The sequence below is a fragment of the Epinephelus fuscoguttatus genome, linkage group LG3 (genome assembly GCF_011397635.1).
Source record: "Epinephelus fuscoguttatus linkage group LG3, E.fuscoguttatus.final_Chr_v1".
In the NCBI taxonomy this organism is placed as follows: domain Eukaryota; kingdom Metazoa; phylum Chordata; class Actinopteri; order Perciformes; family Serranidae; genus Epinephelus; species Epinephelus fuscoguttatus.
In genome coordinates this window covers 17363434-17385432 of record NC_064754.1, presented here as the reverse complement: position 1 = coordinate 17385432, position 21999 = coordinate 17363434, and the positions used below count along the sequence as shown (strand labels likewise).

General features: G+C 39.7%; 1 protein-coding gene across 1 annotated transcript in view; it reads right to left on the bottom strand.

Annotated features, from left to right (window-relative positions):
* ctnna2 (catenin (cadherin-associated protein), alpha 2) overlaps positions 1 to 21999 on the bottom strand; it is a 509943-nt gene that overhangs the window by 273395 nt on the left and 214549 nt on the right. The window lies entirely within an intron of this gene.

The window sequence follows — 21999 nt, the reverse complement described above, 5'->3', positions numbered from 1 at the left end:
TGCTAGGCTAATTTATACAATGTAAAATGCCATAGGCTTGTGCTAATAACGTTACCATGTTATATTTGTTTGGAAAACATGTTTAGTATGAGACAGTTGTTTTGTCCATGAACCTTGTGAGTTGTGATAGAGTTGAATTTTGTAATGTTACCTTTGTTAAATGTTGCTGTTTTCCCTTGCTTCATAGGAGTAGAGGAAAATTCCACTAGTCGCTAGGCTAATTTATACAATGTAAAATGCCATAGACTTGTGCTAATAACATTAGCATGTTATATTTGTTTGGAAAACGTGTTTAGTATAAGACAGTTGTTTTGTTGGTTTTGTGTTTTGAATCAACTAAACTTTACAGCACTTCACAGAAACCCCGTTGCCAATTAGTGTTTTGTAACTGGAGAGTGATACAGACACACCACCACACAAGTATAAATGCTCATAATGGTGTTGGCCACAGCGTAGGCTCTGCAGAGTCGATGCACAACTATAAATCTCACTTAATATGAGATTGTACCAGCCAGCCTCCCTCTTGTTTTTGGACGAGCTGGCCAAAGCCAACTTGCATTAAGTCACCCACCAGCCAGAGCGTTTATTAGTCCATTGCGGTGCAGTGCATTCTGGCAGTTGTAGGTTTTCTACCTCTTGAGCAAAACTGAATGCCACAGTCCTCTGTTTTCTCTGGTCACGTCTCACTAATTTCAAAAGTATTTGCATCGGTCCACTGCACAGACAGCCCAGTGCTGCCTATGACCATCTGCTAGCAGTAAAATACTTCTTTAAGTAAATTAAAATGTAAAGCAACAGACAATGGAAATTTTGGTGAATATCCCTGCCTATGTCACTTAACTTCACAGATATCATTGTTTTCTTTGGCAACTCTGCAGTCGTCATTATGCATGGGCGGATGAGATGTGTATACTACAAGATAGGATGCCCTGCAGCTATTGGAACCAGCAGGGACCTGTGCAAATTAGCAACATGTCTGCTGTTAAATACCTCTTTCTGTGTCGATGCCAGAAACATCACTCATAGCTCGTTAGCACCGGGAAGGTGTATATTTTTAGAAAGCTTCATCACCCGATCACCGAGGCTGTGTGAGACTGGAAAGTACTCTGAGTTAAGAGTCAGAGTGAAGCTATTCCTCACTTTCCCCCAGCTACCTTCCAGTGGAAACACAGCTCTCCCTCCCCGTCCTCAGACAGACCAGTGAGTGCTGATCATCACTGCACACCAATTCTACACCCTACCAGCACATTTTGGTTCACAACATGACCAAGGTGCTGATGTGTTCTGCCACCAGGGTGTATAATCGAGTGGTACGACTTCCTTGGTAAGCCTGGACATGTCTGGCCTAACACTGCAGTACAGCTAAATAATGAAAAAGCAGCTATAAAATTGAAGTTAGCAAACCGCATGGAAACAGACGCCAGCTGTGACCTATCTGACATTACTCTCTTGTCGTACCTGCCTCTTCACTTCAGTCTTGTTAAACAGTCAACAGAAACAATTACAACCTGATAAACAGAGTTAAACAATGCACAGCTACAGCATATTCAGACTACTGATTGACAGCAAGTATTATTTCGGTTGAAACTGCTAATTTGGCAGCACCAGATGTTTTACTTCTCCATTAACAACGAAGCTATCTCAAACTATTAATTCGAACAGCCAGCCACTCCTTCACATCTTTCCACTGAATAAGACTTTACTCCTGACATATATGCCCATGACTGTGTTTTTATGTGCAGACGTTTGAAAATATCTGTCTTTTTTCTGGACAGCTGGACGCAGTGGAGCTAATTCTTGCAAGCCTGCACTTGCCACTACACCTACTACAGTACAAAATGTCCACCAGCTTGTGGCATAATTGTGGCACAATTTCAAATATACAAAACACATCAATTTGTGATATTTTGTGTCACAGGATGTGTTTCACCACATGGGCTGGTGTGAGAGAACCCAGAGTTTGTCATCTATTATGAATGAGTGAATTCCGCTTGTTATATTTCTTCTATAGAAAATTAGAGTGTATTTGGTCAGGTTACAAAATATAACATTGTTTGATAAGCACCTGATTCCGTTGTACACACAAGTACACATGACTCAGCAATACAACTGTTCTTCGAGAGACTGGGACTGACATTTATTAACAGGGACACCAGTGCTCTTTGCAAATGCACTCCTCATTTTATTCACTTTTTTTTCTCTTGACTCATCGTGTTATAAGTTTCTCTGTTGTTCCTCAGAAAGGAGGGAGAGAATTAGAGTGCATGTGTGTGTGTTTTTGTATGTGTCAGTGTGATCCTGACTGGTAATTAGCTGTCTAGCCAACATGTGGTGGGCATGACATGAAAAACAACAAGCCCTCTCCTCCAGAAGGAAGCTCACACATTGTGAACGGTGACTCAACATGCGCAAAGGCAGTTGCTTTAAAGACCAGCAACACATCAAGATGAATGACGTGTTTGAAATGTGTGTGGCATAAATTTAAGAGCTCCCAACCTCAGCCAGCTCAGTGAGTGACATGGTTAAAGGCAACACTGGCATAATAATGAAGCTAACGTATCCAGGTAACATTACTTACCTAGATGGGCCTGCATGGCTGTGTAACTTAATAATCCTGCTATAGTTAATTGGTGCAGCGGTTTAAGGAGCGATCCTTGAGGTGTTTTTGCACATCAGGAGATGCAAGCTAGTTATCTTGCAGTTGCAGACAGCAAAGTTCACTGCTGTAAAGTATTACTGAGCTTAAAGGTCCAGTGTGCTGGATTTCGGGGGATATATTTGCAGGAATGTATTACAATATAATGAGTATGTTTCTTTAGTGAATAATCACCTGAAAATAGGAATCACTGTGCTTTCATTACCTTATAAAGATGTTTATATCTACATAGCGAGCAGGTCCTCATCTACAGAGAAGCGAAGTTGCATTGCTGTGATTCTACAACTGCTAATTCGCATCAGCCACCATAGTTAGCAGCCCCTTCATGATGAGAGCATCAGTAATCCTGCTTTATTCAGTGTTTTTACTGGTTTAAATATTCAATTCCATTTGTTTTGGAAAGGAAGAGACCTTGGCTGAGAATTCGGCGCCTGGTAAAAACCCTCTGAACGTCTGGATCTTAAATGATCAAAGACAAAATGTGAGCACAGATTAACAGAGACTAGGTTAGCGGCCTGCATGTATTTCTGCCATGAGCAAACAGTGATGGAAAAATAATGATTTGTAACTTGAAATTGCTTTATTCATTGTTTCACTGGTTTAAATCACAGTGTCTGTTTGTTTTGGAGAGGAAGATACCTCTGTGGATTCAGCTCCAGGTAAAAACCTCCTAAAAAAATTAACACTTAGGGAAATCTAACCTAAGAGTGTTTAAACTGGTTGCAATCTGCAATCTTCACTGCTAGATGCCAGTAAATCCCCCTAAATCTTAGACATTGGACTTTTAAGCACATTCCTTTCGCAGAGTGGTGTCCAACTGGTCCAGCCATGGATTAGTTCAAGGTCCACACAGTTTAATACAGCATCATAATTGCATTTGGCCATGTTGTCAAGCTAGTTTGCTGTCTCTGTCAAGTAGATGTTTGTTAGTCACTCCACTGCAGGGAAATTAACTGTACTTTAAAATGAAGTGTGTGTGTGTGTAGTTTCTCTCTCTTTTTTTTTTTTTTCCAAACTTGACACATTTGCGAGTCACTTACGGTCCATTCAGAATGGACCCAGGATCCACTTTTGGACTGCGATCCACCAGTTGGTAACCACTGCTTTAGTAAATAGCTCTTAGTTACTTCCAGTGTTGGTATTGCACAGCACAGCCAAATCTAATCTACCGCACTTTGGAATCCATGGCCAATAGTATGTATGACTTTGTCTGCTCAGCAGTTGGTGATTAAAACTGTCCATCAAATCTGATTACTGGAGGACTTATAGGCGTGCAATAATGGCTCCTTTTAGGGCTACAGAAAAGAACAAAACAGCAATAAGGAAAGACAAAAAGGCCAAGGGGGAGCAAGAAACACAAGGAGCTTAGACTCCCCTTGATGTGATTTATGATTTCTGAATGTTTTGCTTTAAACGCACCAAAGAATCCAGCATAAAAAAATACAAATGGGTGAAAAATAAAGGCACCTTTATGTTATAAAGCCCCTGTCAGTTGAGCTGAGGCCAACACATCTGATTTAGCTGCAGGCTCCCACCTAAGCCACTTGTCATTTTGTAAACAATCTCAGGGAGCATGTGGTGGCTAGCCTGTTGCCTGGGTTACAGTCTGCTGCAGAAGTTCAGGCCCACCAGGCTCATTACTGATGCCAAGGTTGTCCACAGGTTGGCCAGGAGCTTTCAGAGTACTCGCTTCCCTCAGGGACGGCCAGAAGGCACACTGGAGTGGTTCCAGGGCTAGATCAAACCCTCCTGCCCCAACAAGGAGGTGCCCTTCTCCTCCATCATCCACCAGCAAGGAACCTCCTCTCAAAAACTACTCCTCCCCCGACCTTCTTCACTTTCGAGAATGTCATTCATCCATTCACTTTTTGTACTTGCCTAATTATTACCTCCCTGCCAGCATGCCATCTCTTTTGGTCACCTCCTCTGTCCCTTTGTGTCAGCTGGCAGCCTTGAAACCTCTGAGCACCTTCTCCTGCTAATCACTCGGAGAGTAAAGCACTCCACTTACAAAGTCACTCAGGGGGGTCTTCGACACCACAATGGAGTCTTAACCCCATGAAGAGCAAAATGGCCAAATTCATTCTGAGAGAGGAGCTAAATGAGTTAAGTCACATCCCCCATTGCAGCCCAGGAGCACATTCTCCCAACCCTGCTCATCCACCCCCACTCATAGCTACATCCGCCCTTGCTCTGGCAGTAAATGATTCTGCTTGAATCCCCAGGATGTATGGCTTGTGGTGGGAGGGCAGACCATTTAGGCCATATTTCGTGTATTTCAGCTGCCAGAAAAATAAAAAAAATGGATTGGCGAGCTTAGTCGACTACCTCAGTGTCGATGGAGCAGGGTTGCGAATTTCAAGGCAGATTTCAGGAATCTTAATACATGACGTCTATTAAACGTCTGTCTGACCTGGGAAAGAATCACTTGCTCTTCCTGAGGTTTCCTCCATTTGCTTCCCTGTAACAGGGCTTCTACTGGGGAGGGTCAAAGGACAGGAGGTTTTGTATGTTTCAAAGGCCTCTGAGGCAATTTGTGATTGGTGTCACTGGGCTACAAATTGAAAATGAACTTTGTACTGGTTTATTAAACGATGCGATGACAACATGATTATTAGTCTTACTGCTTTGAAGATTAATGTGTATATAAATATATGTAATACACACATACATTGAGATATTGGATATTAAAAAAATAACATGTATAAAGAGTATTCATGAAAAAAGTTGTTGACCAACTTAAAATAATGACTTCAATTGCTAACACACAAATAAATTCAGTTTTTCAACTCAGTTTCAGAGATATTTGTGTTATTAAAGCTTGTTTGAAAAAAGTTACTTATTTGACCTTTACTAGGTGATTAGTTGTCGACTATAAAATTAATTGCCAATTCAGTTGAAAATTGTTTTGTGAATTATTTTAAGAAAGGAAAGTCAAATTTCTTTGATTACAGCTTCTTAAATCTAAATATTTTCTGGTTTCTTTATTCCTTTATAGACCCTTTTAGGACCGAAGTCACAACCACATATTTTTATTTGCTGGAGGCAAGACACGACTCGCCACCACAGGGCTGTAGGCTACACAGAGTCTTAAAATGTCATCTTGTTGTGTTACTGGGAGCCAGAATAGAAGGAGTCATGGCTCAAACCTTAAATTTTATCACATAGCAGCCACCACTGCCCCCGTCAACAAAAACAAAGACAACTATGGTTAAGATGAAAGGACTGGATGGACGCAATCATCAGAAATACTGCATGCGTGGTGCACACTTCATATCAGGTTAGGGAAAAAGTATTTACTGTTGTAGGGATGAATAACGTTATGTGTATAGAGGGTTATCATGTCCACCGAATCAGAAATTGGAGAAGTATTTCAAGGAATATTGGATTTCTCTGTAACGCTAACTTTTTAGCGCATTAGCTAACGTTAGCTTTGATAGCAAAACAAACTGGAGGAAACCGTTGAAGCGTTCAAGGGTCTATGACAGTAAACTGAATATCTTTGGATTGTGGACAAAACCAGAAATTTGAGGACATCGTCTTGAGCTTTGGGGAACACTGATAGCCATTTTTCACAAATTTATTTTTGTAGGGAACAATTAATCAATCAATCAATCAATCAATCAATCAAGAAAATAACCACCAGATTAATCAACAATGAAAGTACCTGTTGACTGCAGCCTTAATTATGGGCAACATTTTCAGTTACATATACTGCCCTTCATGGCAGACATATTTTAATAACTTGGGAAACTATTTCTTACTTTAATTATATTTGCACTTACAGCACCGATCTGTGTAATGTGCTCTAATAAGTAAAACCCTGATATTATTAAACCTGGCCCTGAAACCTCAACTGTGTTAGGTTACTGTCTGCATCGGCCCACTCCCAGACTTGTCCAGAACTGCCTGTACAATTGCACTCTCCCCCTTCTCTTTTCTCATTGCAGCACAGAGGCAGACAAGGTCCTCCATCACCCTGACTTAGGTAGGACGGCTGGATCTATGGGCTGTAACAGGGTTGGTGGGGAGGGTATAGTTGAGAGCCTGGCCAGACACATCTCCCTTTAGATCAATCACATTTCCCCTTTCTGTCCTTGAACCTCCCTCTCCTTCTGTTGCTTTCTTTCTCCTCGTCCTATTTAAAGAGAAGAGATATGTGATGGGAAAGTTTAAGAGTATAAGAAAGCACCTGCTACACTCTGAGCGTTGGCTGCCTTCGAAGTGCTTTTTTTAGTCGGTTCCTGGATGGGATTGGAAAATGACAAAATCTCTCTGACTCTGTCTTCGTCTGGCTTTATGCGTGCTTGTCTGTGTTTGTGTGCGTAGTATACATTCATCATTCATTGGCACTGACTATAGTTCCCTTTTTCCCTTCATTTTATTCATTCATTAATTTCCCCTGACTTCACATGGTTGATATTAGTCGGCTATTGACAAGGTGGGGTTTTTTTTAGTCCTTGTGTTGTGCGTATACATGTGCACATGTCCACAAAAGCAACCGTGTCTTGCTGTCAAGGGTTGCATCAGCAGCTTTGAGCGATCATTGTTGTGTCGACACACTCGACTCTGGCACTGCCACTCCAAAACCAAGAAGCCATAAAGCATGGCTGTCTGCCTCAAAGCACCCATCCATCCACAGGCACTCGACACTACCTGAACCCTCTGATCTTTTACACAGACCCAATGTGTGAGTGGCAGGGCTTACAATGCTCATGATAGTGTGGCGGCAGTGGAATATAATGTGGCACACTACAATGCAGTCTTACACTGACACTGTTGACACTCCTTAGTATGTTAACATGAGAATGCATGATGTAGTGTGTATGTTCAGTGTAGCATATAACAACTGCAATGTCTGTTAGAGGGGAGGTTTTTACTCAGGGTCTGAATTTAGTATCATTTATATAACCAAATGTTTGTTTTATTTTGGCAGGTTACATTTGAAGAGTACCTTCTGCAGAAGAACTTCAGTCCTTGTAACCAAAATAAACAACACTTTTGTTGAACAGAAATCATCACCTATAAAGATATTTTTTGACAGCAGTTTTATAAAGAGTAACTGCCTACGATGTTGCCATAAATAGGAAAGTCACAATATCATGTCTGACATGTTAAACTGGTCTATCTAACTCTAAATGAGTCACTTAATTTTAATAATGTCACCCAAAGTTAGAATTTAGACTACAATATTGGTGCACACTACTACCTTTTTACCATTGTCAATGTTGGCCATGGCAAGTCAAGCCATGCCATGCCGATTTGCGTTTCCATTGTTGATTCAGACGATGGACCTTCCAAGGAGTATGTCCAAAAGCTGGGCCGCCCACCCTTAAGCAGGTAGTGTTTATGTCTCGTTGACCGCAGCCGAACCCCGACGACCCTGCCCCCCGAACAAGCGTGTGTTACAAGACTCTACTCACCTCTGTCTGCAGGAGACCAGAGTGAGGCATTTTTAAAAGTCTCTGCATGTTCATCTCTCAGTACTTTTGTAGCTTCTAACTGAATCTCTGTGGTTTGGAGTTCAGTTTCTCTCCTGCGTCCTGTTTTTACATTAGATATCTGCTTTATTTTAGTATTTCATGTTCGCTATCATCTGCATTAGAAGTTGCTGTTTGAAAACTCAACATTTCCTGATTTTTTTCCATTCTGTGCTGGGCTGACGGCCCAAACCAAGCCAAGCCAAGCCAAGCCAGACTATGACTGTCGTAAAGGGGTTTAGCTCAAAAAGGAACAATACGATCTACCACTGCTAATCAATCAGCATACACTCACACCACCATACTCACTCTGTAAGAGATGTTACTGCTGTTGCTAACCACTGTTCACTGGCTTCCACATTGCAGCCTGAACTGCTAGTTAAGCTTGTCGCTATTTCTGCTACACCTAGCATTTGGACACACTCCAGTCATCCAGTATGTTGTCACATTTGCATGCAGATAACCCTGAATAACAGTTTCACCGGGGTCCTTTTACTGTAATCACACTGCTGGGGTTTGCCTTTGCCTTACCAATTATAACTTCCTGATTGGGCAGGACAGCTGACTTGAATGGAGCTATTATGCCAAGGGCAACTGTGTTTGCCATAATAGCAAATTAGACTAGGAATGTTTCTGTCTGTAATGGTCTGCAGTATAATGAATATAATCTGGATTTCTTTGGGGGGAAACTTCCACTGTGCCAACTTTTACAAGGTAATTGTATTTGCCAAACTGCAGATTAAAAGTACAGAACTAATCAATGAATTGCTACACTACCATCAAATCAATTAACTATCAAAGCCATTTTAGTGATGTTACTACCACATTAGTCACATCTATATATCCTTTCCTTACACTGCAGGGAATCTATCCTATTCCACACTTGTAGAAGAAATTAACAAAGATAAAATACAAAGATTCAGCTTCAAAAAAATCAATTTTCCAATTTAAATCAATCTTCATCTGAATGATATGAATGATATGAATTCATAAAATCCCAAAGCTGATCTTTCAATAAATGCCTTTTTGTTTTTGGATGCGTGAAGCCTTCACCCAGTTAGTCTCTGATGGCCAGCCTTTGGTTTTTTCGTGCAGTGAGACACTCTGGCCACGTGACAGACCAGCAAACCTCAGCTGAATCAAAATATGCCAGGAACTCCTTTACTAAGCCGAGAGGCAGATGTCTAGTTGCAGTTCGGATTTAAAAACTACAAAGAACTGAAAAGCTGGACAAAAGCAAAGCCATGTGTAAGATGTGCAATATTGAGGTAAAATATTGTTGAACTACCTCAAATCTCTGAAACTATCAATGGGACAACAGCCAGGTACACAGTCTGCAGACACATCCCATCCAAAACAAACTCCACTGGAGAAAGTAATGCACCTTTAAGTCGGACACACCAACTAAAAGTAATAACATACATGAGTCCACATGATGCGTACCATAACTCTGGACTAAAGAAAGTACTTGGGCTTTTTTTCTGGTCACTCAATACTCACTGACTGTAGAATCTGTATAGAGCTGAACTACTGTGTTGACTGCTGTAGTGTGCTCATGTTGATTAAAACTGCTTTGGGGTCAATTCTTAAAGGTATACCATGCAGGAGTTGTTGGGTACTCTTTCTAAACAGTATCTCCAGCAAAAGCCAACCCAAGATTCACTCTCGTTTGATATATTTGCTTTCTTTTACTGGGCTGTGTCCACGATTTTCAAAACTTCCAATTAGATAGGTGTTGCTAATGGTCTGGCACCTAGTCACTACCTGCTTTATAAAGTCCTAACACCACCTATGTGCTGTGCCAAGGAACGTCTTTGCAGATAAATACACTGCCACTCACTTCTCCTGGGTAATAAGTGATGATTGAGAGAAAATACCTTTGTATAGGTGTACATGAGGACAAACCTGCAAAGTACACCTTTAATGTAATCAGTAATATTTCTAATAATGTGTCTGGGTAAAGGGATCCTTGTACAATTTGCAGCATCAGCTCCCTGAAAATCTCTTTCATATCCAAGCAAAATTACTGAAACATGTATCTGTAATCAAATTGATATAAACTGAAATCAATAACCCCATGGTCCAAGATAACAAGAGATGTTATCAAATCCACTTGTATCAACCTCGTATTACTGCCCAGACGATAGATCGATAGACAGACAGACATAGATAGATAGAAAGTATACATTGACTTACCTAGGATGAACCAATGGAGGTAATCAGGATGCACAGCAGAACATAAGGAGAGAGGAAGACAAATGCAACATTACTGTGTTTTGCAAAATTAAGCTTAAAAACACTATTATCTCTGGTAATGGACCACTTGATGGGCAAAACAACAAAGTCTGTCATAGTGACATACAGTCTGAGGATTTCAACTGCTCCCTGTTGCTACTGTTAATGCAGCCCTACTGAGACTTGTTATCAACTCTGGACAAATCCCAAACCACCATAAAGACAATATGGAAATCCACATCCGTTCCTCTGCAATATGTGCACACTGATGTATGTGCATTTCTGCCGTCAGATATCACAGGGGGAATTAGACAAACACCCTTGGAGGAATATATATTTGAAATTAGAAAGTGAGGATGAAAAATGAGTCAGATGAGAGCATGAGGAAGCCTGGGCGTGTATGCCGAAGGACTGAGTTTCTATCTCTTGCTTGCTTTGGGTAAAATTCCTGAGTCTCATTGATTGAGCATTGTAATCCAGGTCAGAGCCCTGAACTGGCAGCCACAGAGGCTACCCAAGCAGTGAGCCGGCCAGGTTGAAATTGATCCTAGCGGTCTCCTGAATCAAATAGTGTCCAAATCCTCTGTGCCATGCAGCATGCTGATACAATCTTCTGTTTGACCCCAGTGCAAAGTGAAACGGTAAAAGAAAAGAAAATAAGAAAGAAAGAAAAGACTATAGCTTGCTGTATTGTCTTAGACCGGTTGCCTCAGCAACAAGAAACCAAGCATCTCTTGCTAATTCTGTGAAGAAGTGACAAGTCAGGTGGTGCAGCTGCTTACTAGAAATGACATGAATGTTGTACTGAAATAACCTGCAGCCATCACATATCACTTCGCTGACCCACAGAATCAGAAAATGAACCTCCAGGTCACAATTTCAAAAAAGGAGAAAATGAACCTAAAATGCTAAATAATTTAGAGGTGTCAAATTACCAAAATTAATTTAATCTTGCATAATTACTACAAGATTGTGAGTCCTTATTACTCTACTTAGGACAAGAAAAGACAAAAGCTTACAACATGCTTGGTTGTCAATCGGACCAAAAGGCCACAAAAGGCATAAACTGACAAATCAGAAACGGTGGAGGAGGAAGAAAATAACAAACATGCATGAAAGCAGGCTGCTTGTTTCAATCTCCCAATTTGCTGTACCCTGCTAAACACAAGTGACTGTTCAGCAGATCAGCACTGTGTGGAAACAGAGCATATCTGACGGTCTACATTGAATCAATCACTGCTGCAAAGCAATTTATGCTAAGGGTTGGGTGTTGAGGAAAACACCCACTTGATTGAGCAGGGAGGAGGCATTTTGAGCTCAGGGCTTTTGAAATAAAAAAGGTTAAAACAAATATTGATTTAAAAGACATATCAATGAAATGTGTGTTTTTAAAGTTGATGTGAACGGACGTACTCTGAAAAAGGCACCCTCCTGAAAATGACCAGTCCAAGTGAAAATTATGTGGTTTCTTTTGAAGTGTTAAATCTGCTTGCTTTCCTAATGTTCTGAGACTGCATTTCCAATGTTTTTTAAATTCTACTCTGGCTACAGTATGACATCATAGTGTGCCAGATTTCTTTATATGGTTATCTACTCCAGGCATGTTACTGCAAGTATTTACATTACGCTGCCTACACTGCTAAAGTAAGCCACGCGCTAATATTAGGGATGCATGTAATCTTGATTGCGGATGTAAATTCCAATTCTAGATCATGCCCAGTTGTGTTTATAAACTTTTATTGATGACTTTTCACAGTAACAAGTGCCGCTATTCTCTGTGAGTCATTACCTGGCTGCAAGTACAATAGATGTGCATGTAGCTACATCGTAACATCAGTGAAACATGTAATCTTGGATGTCGACGTTGTTAAATTCTACCCGATTTTGGATTATATTCCTGCTGGAAGATGTTCGGTCCTGTTTAGGAGTTTTTATTGGTGATTTTTTTTTTATGGCAAAAAGTGCTGCTATTCTCTGTTACAGTAGTTCCCAGCTGCAAGCACACTAGACATGCATGTAGCTACATGCTAACATGCTAATCTTGGTTGCCGATGTTGTTAAATTCTTCCAGATTTCAGATTGGATTCCTACTGGAAGATATCTGGTTGTGTTTAGGAACACTTCATTAACCCTATGGGCCCTAGGCATTTTTGGGGTATTTTTACTGCCTTTACTTTTAAGCTCATATCACAGTCATTATAAAGGCTACATACACATGCTATATCTTGTTTTTTTTTGTTTTTTTCAGGACAATCTGGGCTAACCAGATTTGCCATCATTTCATGTCCTTCTATGTGCCTGTATTTTATATTAATTTTTATATCAATAAAAAAAAACAAATCTGTGTGACTAAATTCTTACATTTTTACATGTATCTCACCATAGCAAGTTGGAAAATGACATATTCTGCCATATATGAAGAGGGGAGACTCTCTGGAATCTGGCATTATAAGAACCATGATGCTGGGACATTCTGTCACTTCACAGCTGTCCAAAACGTGGTTTGTGCCAGGCGGATTGCCAGTATTTTTTTCATTATTGCAAGAAATTCCATTGACTCATTCAAAAGTCAAAAATGTGTTTTGTCTGAAAGAAACATGCAATATTTACATCTAAGATAATAGAAAAATAGTCAACCAAGTGCAGTGATCTCCTCCAAGATAATATTTGCCACTTTGTTTGCAGTAAACAAAGTTTGTTGTTGTTTCTCAGTTTCAGTTATATATTCGGGGGGCATTTTGGGCATTGGGGGGGACACATGTCCCCCTCAATGTATATGGTGACTACAGCCCTGTCATGCATGCATAATTAGGCTGCAGTTGTCTGGGTGCGCAAAGGTGAAGTGCGCTGGTCTTGTCATACAAAGTTTGATGGAGTGTCAACTGGACAATATGGAGATATTTGCATCTTGAAAGCTGGACTACAAATGTGGATAGACAGGGAGAAACACACGCAAGCCTAGGACGTGGTAAGATACGATATTCCTCACTATATGAAGTGACTGATAACAAGATCTGTATAATGGGTTGTAAAGAAATTCATCAGGTTTTTATTTTGTAGACAATTAATCTGGATTTATAGCGTGATGGGATGACAGCACAGTGATGTGTGTGGTATCCCTGGAAAGCTCTGCTCCTGCGCTTTCATGTGATATGCGTGGTATTTCTGTGCGATGCTGCATTCGCGGGTAATCAATCTAAGAGTAATGTGTGTGCAAAGCTATATGAAAGCTCTGTTATACATAATTTTAGTCTAATTTTATCTTTTTTTTTCGCTGTGAAAACATTGGACTACAATTCCGCTGTTTCAGGTGATATGGCTTCTTGCTATGACGCACGGTCGTGGAGAAAATCAATAGAGAATAACAGGTGTGAATTTGGATGCGCTATGCGTCGTTCGGGCCCATAGGATTAATGACCTTTCATGGTAAAAATAGCCCCCGTTCTCTGTTACAGTCATTCCCCAGCTGCAAGTACACTAATCGTGCATGTAGCTACCTGCTAACATCAGCTAAACATGTTATCTTGGATGTAGACGTTGTTAAATTCTTCCTGATTTCGGATCGTATTTCTGCTGGAACATGTCTGGTTGTCTTTAGGAGTTCTTATTGGTGATTTTTCATGGTAAAAACTGCCAATATTCTCTGATACAGTCATTCCCCAGCTGCAAGTTTACCACTAACATGCATGTAGCCACATGTTAGAGTCAGCAAAACATGGATTCTTGGTTGCAAATGTTGTTAATTTCTCCCCAACTACAGATTTTACTCCTGCTGGAATGAAGAAGCTTTTATTGGTGATTTTTAATGATAAAAAGTGCAACTATTCTCTGTTACAGTCATTCCCAGCTGCAAGTACACTACATGTGCATGTAGCTACACGTTAACATCAGCGAAACATGTAATCTTGGTTGCCGATGTTGTTAAATTCTCCCCATTTTGGAACATATTCCCGCTGGAACATGTCTGGTTGTGTTTCTAAGCTTTTATTAATGATCTTTCATGATAAGACGTGCTGCTATTTTCTGTTACAGTCATTCCCCAGCTTCAGGTACACCGCTAACATGCATGTAGCTACATGGTAAAGTCAGGGAAACATGTATTCTTGGTTGCAAATGTTGTTAATTTCTCCTCAACTACAGATCTTGCTCCTGCTGGAGCATGTCTGGTTGTGTTTAAAAGCTTTTATTGTTGATTTTTTTACAGTGGAAATTGCCACAGTTCTCCATTACAGTCATTTCCCCAGCTACAATGACGGCACAAAAATGCTGAGATATGGAAGACCCGAAAAAGCTGACCAGTCGCTACACGGAGCCTTCTCAGACAGAGGGTGAGCACAGTCTCATGAAAATATTGTTTATTGGCCATTAAAGCATGTAAACATGTTCTAGTAGAAGCCTTAAATACAAAATGACAATAATAGGTCCTCGCTCATGTTTTAAAATCAGAGTTATGTAGAACTGCGGAGCTCATTGTCGATGTTCATTGGGATCAGCAGTATTACCCACCCTTTCATCTTATGGACTCATTTGTTTTAATGATCATATCAAAAAGTATCCCTTAATGTAATGGAGCTTTTAAAAACTCAAAAATCAGGAGTGGCAGCCATTGATGTCTTAATGGACCATAGGGGCCTTTACTTAGCGAGCTTACTGAAGTTTCATCTCTACTTCTTTAAACTTTAATCTCAGACATAATTACACTCTTAACCCAAACATGAACCACACAGCATCAGTGGCTATGTTTACTTTTCCTCTCAGTAAACCTTAGTCCCAATCATTAAGCATTACAGGCTATGCTCAGACAAAGTGTGATATTCCATTAGCGGGAAAGATTATTAATAATATAACCTCATCTACTGTCGGTCTCCTATAATGTCATCATAACATCTTCACCCAGGCAATTTCAAACTGAACAGAGAGAAAACCCTCGAACATTTAGAATCGGCTTCACTGATACAAAAAGAGACATAAGTATATATAAATGACATTTCAATTAATGACTTGTGAATGTTCTGTGTATTCTGTAACTGCAGAATTTTCATGAGACCAAAATCCTGCAGTCCAAAATAATATGGACTCCAGAGACACTGCCTACCAATTATCTGCCAGTAAATTGCTGGGCATGATGTTCGTGCTCCCATCTAGAATGATGCCAGAGACGACACATCTTTAATGAGAGCACCGATGTGCTTGGTGTGGGAGAGCATACTGGCAGCCTCCTCCTGGGGCCTTGGCGGTCTTTTTCTTGGCTGCAACCTTGCTTTTAAGTGAAAAGTTCTAAATCAAACTGCTTTCTTTCTACTTCGTGAGAACACAGTTCTCTGCAGGATTCACCTGCTTCGTGATCTCCATCCATGTCATTTTACTGTGAGGCTGTAGAGATAATGCCTCTGCTGCAGAGCGGTGCACTGTCTTTTTTTTTTTCTTTATTGCCTGTAACTGAAAATTTATCAAGATACACTCAGGGTGAACTGAGCGTGGGTTTAAATCTCAATGTTTATGTGCAAATCGCAAATGTGTGTACTGCTAGTCTTGGGCATTAGGTACATTGTACTGGAGGCAGCAAAACTATCTGGATAGGTGACCAGTCAAACTCATGAAGGGCAGAAATAACAACTCACACTCTAGTTCACCTCTATGGCAAATTCAGGGAGTCAAATCCACCAGATTTGTTAAAATTAGGAAAAAAAGACAGCTGTAGCTTCCTGAGAACTCTTGAACAAATATGCATACTGAAAAAAGAAACCCACACATGAGCAAGACCGTAGGCTGTCTAAAGTACAGGTTTCTGAGCTGACCTCTACTTGAAGTTTTCCATACTTTTAATGTAAGAGAAGAGGGAAACGTGATTGCAGTAGACATAAATAGAGCATCTAACTATCCACACAGTCTCACTGTGGATAGACAGTGGCCATATTTACTTACTTTACTGTCTTTACCACAGGAGCACAATTCCTGCCATCTGATCACACATTGCTATTGTTTCAAAAACTTAACCTCTGGTTACCTCACAAAATAAATAATTTCATCTTGGGGCTGTTTGGGCTTCCAGGAAAAAATTAGGCTGCATTTAATTTGACCACAAGGATCTCCACCATCTCCAGTGTCAAATAGGGGTGTTACAATCCATTGATCGGGGTTGATGCCCTGATTCATTGCTCAACAATCCAATATCATTGATGCAAAGTAAAAACATTCATCTAAATCACGAAATTCCCATGGCACATCTGTGTCACCATCAAACAACGCCAGGCACATAATGGAAAGCAGCCCAAAAAATTTGCTCCCCTCTACCCCTCTTGGGAATAAATCAGCAGCAATATCTTTATAATTTGGGCGAGAAAGATGGGTCAACAGACTAAGCACAAGCCATATGCAACCAATAACGTTTCAGAAAAGAATACTCACTCCACTAACCTGTGGCTTTCGCTACGGCAACATTAGCTGCTCTGTTTCAACAATGTTAAGCTGAAAAAATGTGCATGTTCATGGCTGAAATTCAACTGTACTGTTCTGTCAGGACTGACATAAACCCACGGTGACTTAGAAAAAGTATAAATAATACTTGTCATTTGTCCATTAGCTGCAAGGCTAATTTATGCAATGTAAATAGACTTAAGCTAATAATGACTACTAACTAAACAATTTTTTGTCTATGAACCCTGAAAGTTATTACTGATTCAAATTTTATACTTTTGTTAAATGTTATTGTTTTTTATGTGTGTTAGTGGCAGAGGTGGGACCAAGTCATTGATTTGCAAGTCCCAAGCCAAGGCCAACAAGTCCCATGTCAAGTCCCATGTCCTAAACTTTGAATTTTGAGTCATAATGTGCTCTTTAACAAATGTGATGCCATTTTAATAGCAGAGTAATAATATAGAAAAAATGTGGAGTTATTTGTTAAAGTCTTTGGGATTTCAGCATTTTATTAAAATACTAAAACAATATTTTTTTTTAAGTTAAATTGATGTAATTTTTGACCCACAAGTTTTGCATACTACAGTTGGTTCTTAGTTGGCCAACGCACTGTTTTTGTCGGTTAACAAAATAATCTTTAGTATCACTTTTTTCCCAGCTGGTGCTCAGTAACATAATGTTAATTCATGATGGTTCACTACTGCGACTTCAACTGGATGCTGTCGGATTCCTTCAAACAAAGTGTCGACTTGCTGGGAAAAAAGCGTTAATGTTAGCTGATTTAGGAAATTATTTGATCTGTGGCAGAATTTTTAAATAACATACATTTTAATCTTTGGGCTTAGGGGAAGATACCAAGGGTTTTTTAAAAGGCTAAAGTCCAAGTGAAGTCACGAGTCATTGGCATTAAAGTCTATGTTAAGTTGCAAGTCTCTTTTTGATTTTTCCAAGCCTAAAGTCATCAAATTTGTGACCCGAGTCCCATCATGTTGCGTGAATCCACACCCCTGGTTATTGGAGTCAATTAAAGTACATTTTACTGCACTTAACTGGTTACAGTTACTCATGTGTTTTTCTTTTACAGCCATAAGCAAAAAAGAAAAGTGTGGCAGCATCTACTAATTGTATTAAATGGATGAACACAGGCCACTAAATTGAATCAAATAGATATTGTATCAGAGCATGCTTTGTCATATCAGCAAATATCATATTGTTGTCCAAAAAATCGATGTAAGATTATTATGAAACTAGTGAATAACATGTCTCAAACTCCAAAGCATTATAACTTTCTGGGAAATTGCTTAAAATACAATGACATGCTCAAAACTAAGTAGCACACAGTCATGTATTATAATCTATCTGTGTAAAGGCCTTTGTTCTGGTCAAAGAGAAGGTCAGATCTAACAAGGCCATGTTCACCATGGCGACAGAGTAATCCCATCAGTGTGCATCAGCCTGTCTTATTGTGTTTATCCGCAGGGTTTTCAGCTCTGGAACACTCCACATTGATTGCTGCCTATGAGCAAATCCTGGTGTCACACCAAGTAACACAGTGTAATATCACCTTTATTGTTGGGGAATAAAAAAAAACAAGAAGAAACCCCAAACTATCAATAATGTCACAACTTTGTTTTTTTTGCACTTCAAAACTATTGCTGCCTCTTTGTGGGCATCATAATTGCTTTCTTGTACTTTCATTTATGTTCCCCCTCAGGCAAAAAGATACCTTGAGGTTGATGGTTTTGCTGTGTAGACTTACAATAGCCTAATAAAAATGCATGTGATTATGATTTTTAATGTTTCTTTGTGTGCTGTTAGTGCCTTCAGTCAGGCTAACTCCTGTGGTGCAGGCTCAACTGGGCTGCTTGTTTTTGAATGCGAGATTTGATGACATTAAGGAGACGTGCGGTGACTTCATTGCATGTCAGGAGATAACATCAATTATTCTTAGACTCCTGAAATCCTATGCATTCATATTTTACAGCAAGCAAATGACAGTGCGCTCCTTAAAACAAAACTGTCCTTTCTAAAATGTCATCTAAATACTAAAAGGAAGAAAAAAAGAAATGATTCTTACAGTTCTTTTTTTTTTGCCATGTCTTGCACCGTTAATTCAAATCCAAACGAGGCCTTTCAACTCTCCAAATTAAACTGTGGTATTTAATAAACAAACTCATCAGCATGCACCCAAAGTGTGTATATGTACCATCCTATTAATTAAATATTTAGGCCCCTCATCTATACGCCTGAGTGCTCTCGTCTTAATTGCAATGAACACGAGCGTGAAGTCAAGGAGAGGAAAAGAAAGGAGTGTGACAGTCGTTTTGATTTTCAGAGAATAAGCATGTAAAAGTGATCTTTGTGAAATTGGTTGCAAAGGCAAGATTAAAGCCACATCAAGACCTCTCTGTCTCTTTCTTTCTCATAATATGCAAAACACTGTAAAAGCAGAGTAAAAGCTTAGTCATGGCTTAAAACATCAGAGGAAGTGAAAGAATCTGACACATGGACTGAAGAATACAGACTCTGTACACACAAAATAACTACAGTGTGTCTCCTACCGTACTGAAAGACTTAATAATCACCAAACCTGCAAAATATAACAATTTAATACCAATGTTAAAGCGATATTCATTTATTCAAAGAGTGTGACAGTGAGGTGTTCACCGAGACTAATATTGTTAAGGCCATAGTTTCAACAGTAAATCATGTCGGGCAGATCGGTATGACAGCACTGCTTCTTATAGACGTTTTAACACACAACGTGCGACAGTGTCGCACCACATCTTGTGATAGCAAGGTGTTTGACAGCTGATAAAAACACCTTCTGTTTCATCAGGGTTTAAATTTAAAACAACGTATTTATAACCACTTCAATGTTAATAAGGCCCAGACCTGTCTTCTGTTAGGGCCTCTGATGACACCAGTTATAAAGCTGAAATGTACTTAAAATATAATAAATTATGCAGATGCTTCCTTAGTGTACGAGATTCTCCATGGACTAGCTCCACCTCCACTAAAAGAATTTATAAAGACAAACTTAAATCAATCGACTAGATCAGGATCTACAGGTGACTGTCTGGTCCCATTCAGAAAAAGTGTTTTTGGGCAGTCAGTTTTTTCATATCACGCGTCACACTTATGGAACACGATACCAAGTAACGTACGAGACTTACAAACTCTTACCTCTTTCAATAAGCATCTAAAACTGTGGTTACTTGAAAATCAAATCTGCACTCATAATGAATCTTAAAATCCACTGGATGTGTTGTATTATCACATGTAATTGATGTAATTGATAACTGTATTTTTAATGTATGGGTTGTTTTTTTGTTTTGTTTTTTTGTGTTGCTGGTGACAAACCAGTCTTGTGACCCTGTCTGCTTACATACACTTAGTTATGTATGCAAATGTTGTGAAATAGTGTGTACATAATTACAACTATGTATGCTAACCTGTGCAATCATACCTGCACACACATGTCCGTGTGTGCAAAATAAGTGCAATAGGGCAATGTGCAATTTACACCAGCACTTTACAAACTTGTGAATTAGCACTTTGTAACGGGCAATGTGCAATTCTCTTCTTGTATATCTTAACACTCAAGCACTTTAGCACTTAAGCACTTTAGCACTTTTACACCTAAATCCAACTTTCTATGGTCACTTAATTGCTGGTCTGTCATTAGTAACTTGGTTTATTGTTTAATGTTTTTTTTTTTTTAGTCCTACTGTACTTTCTATTATTACTGTTTTATTGATGTATATGGCCTTGTTGTCCTGTTGTTTGTTGCTGTCCTGTTTTTATGTGTTTGGCATTAATTGCCGCAGGGATGAAAGATGGAAATTAGCCACTGGCTACAATCTTGCATATTTACACTTGTGTGTTCATCAATATGTACTGTCCCTGTTTAAAAAAAATAAATAAATAAATAAAGTAAAAGTCAAAGTCAAAGGCTCAACTCAAGTGCAACCTCTGGGGCGAAAAAATTAAGCCAATGTGGAAGTACGGAAGACTGCAGTGCCTCCAATGGCCACTTGAGGCAGGCTCCAAAACCCAGTCAGTCCTCATAGATCCTCATGATAAAATGACCAACTTCACAACTTATATATTTTCATAGAACTCACCCATTTAAAATTTATGAGCGCTTAAAGTCACACATAATCAAGGGCGGACTGCTTTGAGTGTCCTCAGCTTCTTAGTCAGACCCACTCTTCATTCCTCCACAGCTCTAACATCTCACAAAATATGGTCACTTCTGGCTCCAAGAAAATTAGATGGCAACGGTTGTAATGCAGAACTTGAGGCTTCAAAACAGAGGTCCACAGAACCAAAGGGTGATGACCCAATAGCTACACCCATTATTTTTACATTTATTCATTTTCTGTAACTATTTATCCTGTTAAGGGTCACGTGGAGGCTGGAGCCTATCCCAGCTAGCCTCGCATCAGAGCCTGGTTTTTATTCACTCTGAATTTCGTCTGGATTCTGGTTCCGGTCTAGAGAGCGGATGCAGAATTCACCAAATTCACCAGAGTAAAAGTGTTCACCACAGTAAAACTTTAAATTCTGGCGCACCATCAATTTGGGGTGATGAGGGGTGTAAGAAAATCGATTAACTTAATGGCTTGGGGCATTTCTTGGGCAATTTTCTTGTAAATTATATTCTTTAAATTAAAAGTTTCACCGCATTTTTATTACCTTGGTGCTTTTATTTTGACGGAAAGGCGCATCCATCGAATTCTGGATCCTGTCTCACTCACCCTGGTTCTGGTTCCTTACCAAAACAGCCACTAACGGCCCCAGACTAATCCCAGCTGACACTGGGTGAGAGGCAGGGTACTCCCTTGACAGGTCACCAGACTATCACAGGGCTGTCACATTCACACCTACGGACAATTTTGAGTCGCCTGAAGAACCTGGAGAAAACCCACGCTGACACAGGGGGAACATGCAAACTTTGCATAAATTACAAAATAGTGCAATTTGTGCATTAAAAAGATGCCACCGGCATTTACTGAATCTAATTTGACAACTGCAGCTAATATCTCAGGGTGCCCACACCTTTTAAACATCAAATTCAAGGACTTTTCAAGTGCTTTCAAACACGGCACAGTTTGAGACACGGATCCAGGTTAATTACTGTTACAACACTGAGAATGTTTATAATGAGAAGTAGCAGACTTTACAGAAGCTCACAGACAACAATTA